Genomic DNA, 6,866 nt, shown 5'->3' with positions numbered 1-6,866 from the left:
GTATTTTTTTTTCTTCAAATTGTATAGTGATTGGATTTTTATTTCTATTCAAATTACTGTGTGTTTGGCACTTCTGCTATTTGTTGTTTGGGATTAAAATTTGAAAGTTTAGGATTTTGGGATCAATGTGCTCTTAATTATACTGCTATCTCGCACCATCTAAATGATTCTTTTGGGTGCTTTTTATTTTACTTGGCAATAAATTTGAAAAATATTGGACAAACAGTAGAATACCATTATGGGTGGCTAAGGTTGAGTTGTTTTAAACATTTTGCTTGTATGGTTTTTTTTTTTTTTTTTAAACAAAAATGTTCATTGGCAGTTGTTAAGATAACAGATGTTTTGATGCTAATTTGCTGTGAATTTATCCAATAATATTGGATTTATGCATAATAAAAATAGAAAAATAGAAGAAATGACCACATAAAGAATACAAAGATTTATGCATTTCAATCTTAGCCCTACATTCACAGGCAGTGTCATGGAGAAGGTCTCACTAAGGAAAGAGTAAGATTACAAAGGTGACACAAATACACTCATAAAATACAAACCCTAAATACAAGTAAAGAGCTTTATCTCGACAAAACTACAACACCAAAAGAATTTTCGTACTTTTCTAAATCTTGTGAGCAAAAGAGTATAGTTGTGTGTCCTCTTCTAACTAAAAGATAAGTTGAATTTGTCCGTATATGTATATCTATCTATTTATCTATCTATCTATATTGAAAGAATTGTAATGCCCTGTTTTTGCATGAATTCGCAAGCCAAGTAGGACTTGGTTTCCTGATACCACTAGAAACGCAACTGATTTGGGGCCAAATTAAGTCCACATTAATAACAACACTAATTTGTTTCTAAGTGAAAAAGAATATTGGATTTATAATAAGATAGTAAATATGACTTTTATTAATTTGTAGATGAAGAGAAACCAATTATACAATCGTAGATATTGTCAAAATTAAGCTTTACATCACAATGAAGGTGATTTTCAAACGGGTTCTTTAATTTTCTATATTAAAAGGAAAATTACTATGAAATCTAATACGAAATTAATCATATATGATTTAAAAGAATATCAAACTTCATTTTAATAGATAATTGAGTTGAAACGTTTTAGGAAAAGTTATGTTATGCATTTTCTTGTACTTATATTTCATTAATTCTAAATAGAAAGTTAGTTTGGGCCGTTATGTATTAATTTAATTTTAAACTTTAGTAGCATATTTTTCTTAAAAAAATTTTGATTCATACTTTGACCTAAAAAGATAAAATTCTGGTTTGATGGGTGGTGCTGAAATGAATCAAATTGGAAAAGAATACAAAAGCCATTAAAGCAAACACACCCCACTATATGGAGAGGACACTCTTGCTCACTGGCCTCTGCTTCTTTCTTTCGTTTCGTATGGGATGCTAAGTTTGGCAGTGTAGGGACCATGACTCGTGTTTAACGGAGGGGGGATCCATCAAACAGATATGCATGTCATGTCACTGTCTTTGGATATCCTAACATCTCATGCATAAATATTTCATTGGAAAGAGGTATAAAAATTTTCGAGGTTGATTTTTTTTTTTTAATAGTGGGGATTTATCCCATGATCATTAGCTTAATCAAAGCACTTCCATTAATTTTTTTTTAAAAAAAGACACACTGATGAGATATTTCCTCGCTTGTCTCTATTTTTTGGCCGAACAATTAAAGTTTTAGCACTAGGCATGCCATGTGCTTACCTAACATGGATGATTCAAATGGCATTTCAAGCGCCACAGGCAACGGAATATTAAGAAACTGAGAATCATTCTGTTTGCTCTTAATGTCTTAAACCCAACCCATATTCTGTAATAAGAGAGGATATTTATTTTTTGGGTAAAAATAAGTTTAGGTGAGGCGAGACTACCTCATATTAAGGTTAGGGTAAACCGCATGTTTCAGAGAGGACTTACATTGGACTTATAAATCGTCCATCAATAAAAATTGCTGACAACGAGACTCAAACTTAAACCTTTTGAGCAAAACGTTCGAATATTACCCACTAAACCAACCCCATTGGCTATTTTTACTACTTTGAAAATGATGGGATTAATCAATCAGAATCATCACGTATGAATGTCATGAAAGATATTTTTATCTTTATTAATTGTTGTTGTTATGATGATGATGGCATTGGCCTGTTGGTAATTGGTAATGGCAGACACTCTTTTTCGCATATATTTAAGTGCTGGAAAGAGAAATTTTAATTCCTTTTGGTTCGAAATGACAATATTGCATAGGCCATAATATTATCCTCTCTTTCTCTCTCAATGTGGTTTGCAAAATCATATGATAAGCGTTAGTTATGTCTTGTCTCCTTTATTTGGTTGATGGCGTTGTAAATTGTAACTCTTCTGAAATTGACCTCTAATTTTACATGCGTCATTTTGCAGTTAGTCCATCAAAAGCACTGTGTTGTAGTTCATGACATATGCCTATACCTATTTGGGGTCAGAACGAAATAGACTATAATATATAAAGGAATCCATTCAATTTACAGGCCTTCAATCACTGAGAAGGTTGATGCTCATGCATGTTTATTGAAAGCTTTGAATACGAGTGTAAATGAATCTGGCGTCATTATAAATATTACAGTTCAATAATAATACTGATGAATGTTTTAATGTTTGTATGTATTGTCAGTTTCATGAATTGCATGGGGCCTATTGATTAGCATAATAAAACCTTTAAAATTGGTGCAATTGAATTTTTGATCCCACACTATAATATTGTCCGTATGTTCTGTCAGTTCATGAATTGCCTGGGGCCTATTACCAATCTTGTGTCAATGAAGTTTTCAAAAAAACAATCTTGTGTCAAAGAAGGAATCAAAACTCAAAAGTCCGAGGCATCGATCATGTCATAGATATGTTTAAGTACGAACAGCGTATTGTAAATGTCTTTTGGGACTCTGTGATTCGAGAGCCGATTTGCAGTCAAGAAAATTTCGTTGCAGTGAACAACGTGTAATAATAATAATAATAATAATAGTAATAATAGAGATGTGAATATATGCAGGATTTTAGTTTAAGAAGTATTTTTAGAAATTTTTTTTAGACAAAATATAATTAATTTTGTTAACAACCTTTTATATTTTTCACAAAAATAATATTAAAACTTTTTTGAAATTATCAATTAACAAACGCTCACGACATCTATTACTCGTGATAATATCATACTCTCTCTCTCTCTCTTTATATATATATATATATATATATATATATTAATAAGTAAAACTCAGAGAAAATTTAATTAGATTTTACAATTAAAGTCTAATTTTGCTTCATGTGTCCTAAATTATTTATTTTTAGAAAGAGTTTTATTTCTTAATTTTGAAGTCAAATGTAGGATTACATCATAAATATTCATCCAGATGAGTTATTGCATATAAAAACGAAAGAGTCTAGAATTAATGAACATAACAACTTTTTTTTTTTTTAAATAGACAATTTATATTTTCTTCCTAATAATATTCTTATAATAATTTTTAAAGAGTTAAACAAATAAATATAAAAATGACTATCAATAATATTTAAATTATATATGTAAGAATTATACTATGTATCTTAATGTAAATTATGGGGCCTAAGAATTTGGCAACCTCAGCCCATTTATATTGAGTCCAAGGCCCACGCCGAGGAGAAAGGAATGTCCGAAGATGAACGAAGAAAGCCCAAATTGCCAAGGAACATCGCCGAGGACAATTTTATCCTTGGTCAACCAAGACCATAGAAGGGAAGAGTGGCACGTCATCAAAGGCAGCCTCCCAGAGCATTCCAAAAAGAAGGACGATTACAATGGATCAGTCATAGGAGCATGGTAGAGGAGCAATTCAAGGAGAAACTGTCACCTCCGTATTAAATGCTCACAATTAACGTTCTGGCTACATTAATAAGGAAATGACCCCTGAACAGTGCTACCTCGATTATTGCAACTCATGGAACGCCAGAGAAAGTGTCTGATGGGATAGACACTAAAGTATAGGCTTGGATGATCAACAAGTGGAAGGCCGAAATCGTCTAAAGAGGACTTTATAATAGAAGAAACCCATCATAGTGAGGGGAAGGGGGAAAAAAGGGAGAGAGAAAGCACTATAGCAATATCAAGAACTCTTGTAACCATTGTCATCCAATATATACAAGAGTAGAGTTCCTTAGATTGTGCCGAGGACAAAATTTCTTTGATAAACTCAGTTCATTTCTATTTGATCGTCATGAAAATCCATTTTAACTGTTATCCATGCACTAAAGCCTAGTTCTTTGACCCACTCTCTACAAATTTATTGTACTGGGCTCACTGGGCCAAGTACAATAAATTTTTGGCTCAGTTTGAAAATCGTGATCCTACATAAATCTTTTAAGTATATCAATATATATTCATAGAGTTACAAACTAGTAATAATAAAAAGAAGAAGATATCGAGTTTATATCATATTTTATATGATGTTCTAAATTATTAGTTTTGTCTAATTAAAATTCTAATTTATGAAACATTTTAATTTGAAGTCTTTGTTATTTTTGTTATTTCATTTCAAATATCCAGGTATAGGTAATAATGGAATAGAAAAAAAATGGGAAATAAAAATTATTGCTAAAACTTTGTGATTCACTCTAGCTTGCTTATAAATCAATTTGACCGCCATATTGAACATGGAGGGTTAAAATTAAAAAAATAAAAACTCTATTACAATAGCACTAGCATCCAGTGTGCTAAAAGATTCTAAATGTTATTTTTGTGCACTAAAGAGCAAAAAACTCCCTCCATTCAATGTGCCACTTGAGTAAAAATTTAAGAAGATTTTTAATATTGCTACAATGATCTGCTCTTAGTGATGCTTCTTCTTCTTCTTCTTCTTCTTCTTATTATTGTTATTATTATTATTATTTATTCTCTCTCTCCCTCTCATGACAGCTTTAAGGACATTGACACTTTTATTAGTGGTGGTGACAATGGTGGATCGACATTAGTTGTTGTGATTTGAGGACAGCAACGATTTTGCTTTCAATTGTTGCGATTTTGCTCAGTTGTTTATATAGGTCGTGGTTGATTTGAGGATCACAAAAATTTGGTTGATTTTGGATGTCAGTTTCCCTGATTTGTGGATCATTGCAGTGGTTGTTGAATTGATGTAGAAATGGTGGTGGTTGGTTGATTTTAGGTGATAATGGTGGGTAGTGAGGTGGTAATGGGTTCTAATGTGGTAAGTTTATTTATTTATTTATTTATTTATTTATTATGTAGGAGTTATTTTAAGTTATTTTAATGATTGATATACTAAAGTAAGAAATATGATAGAGGGTGAATTATAAAATAATGTGTTAAAGTAACAAAAGTATAATTTTTTTTTTTTTTAGCACACCAAATATACATATTCTTATAGATAGACTGAAAAATTAATGGCCCAAAAATAATAAATGTTTGTTCTTAATTTAAACATATTTATACCTTATATAATTTATCTTAATAATAGTAAAATAAATTTATAAAAACAATAATAATATAAAGAAAAGGTCCGTAGTCCGTACAATGTCAGGTCAGAAGAGAAGTGCAGTGGGCAACCGGTGAACCCATGATAGCCACTCAAAAGGGTTTGATTCGCTTAACACCGAAACTGCAACCAAATGAAATGAAATGAAACCCCACATTCTGGTCAGCACTTTGTAGTGGTTGCCATGCCCCGACAAAAGCTGTGTCATTTCACATGGCCTGCCTGCCCTTTCTTTCTCTCTCTCTCTCTCTCTCTCTCTCTCCTCTCTACACTTCGAAGCACCTTCGCTAATATTATTGTTTTTTCAATTTATGTATTGCTCTCGAAAATTCACTTGCAGCTTGGGCCATGAATGGTGAATTCTTTGCCCTTGTTTTTTATTATTCGAGGATTACATGCAAAAGCATTTTGGTCTGAAATTTCGTAGATGGCTGCAAATTTCACTACTTATTAGAAGGGATGATGGATGGGTTTGACACACTGACACGACACTTTTCTCGTCAAGCTTTTACAGACGAGAACGAATGGCCTTCCTTAAAAGAGGTTGCGTTTGGAATATATTATATGAGGCAGTTTTTTATTTTTTATTTTTTTATTTAGTTTATTTTTGTAATTATTTACTAGTCTTATGATCCTTTTTGGTATAATTTTTGAGTTTTACGGTATTAATTAAGCTAATTTTTATATTTATTTATACTACTTTTAGTAAAAAAAATTTAATTTCAATTAAGTAAGTTATTTCTAAACAAATCCAAACTCTTCCTTTCAATTTTTCTTTTGAGTCCCACACGTGTAGTTCCTTGCTACTGTAACAGGGATGGTTAAAGCTGATTAGCTGGTTTCTTATGTCATTTTGTGGGTTTCACTTCTCAAATGGTAAAATTTATCAATCTTTGATTCAAACTCTATTCACGTTAAAAAGCATAATCTAATCGAGTTATAAAACTCTTGATTTTTAACCTTGCATCATTTGATCCGTAATAAAAATCCAAGCCAATAAAATAGAAATGAGTGAAAAAAATTACTCAATATTTTACATGATTGACAGCAAATACGGTCTTTAATTATTATTATTATTGGGTTGGAGGAGAAAGGAATAGAAGATAGTGATCATGGGGGTCCTACAGCATTAAGGGACGCTCAAAATCAGGATCTTTTGAATTGTCCAGATTAATTGTCACGCACCCATGACTTTTGCGGAAAAACATAGAGTAGTTTATCACTAAATTTTATAAAATTAAGGCACAAACCATTAAATAATGAAAATGTAACTTCAATTGCATTATAATGATGTTCGAAGTAGGAATCACCGAACTTGTGACATGTGAAGATTTCCTGCTTTTGCGGCTA

This window comes from Quercus suber, unplaced genomic scaffold (assembly GCF_002906115.3).
Source record: "Quercus suber isolate HL8 unplaced genomic scaffold, Cork oak 2.0 scaffold_1240, whole genome shotgun sequence".
NCBI lineage: Eukaryota > Viridiplantae > Streptophyta > Magnoliopsida > Fagales > Fagaceae > Quercus > Quercus suber.
Note: the sequence above shows the minus strand (reverse complement) of the source record.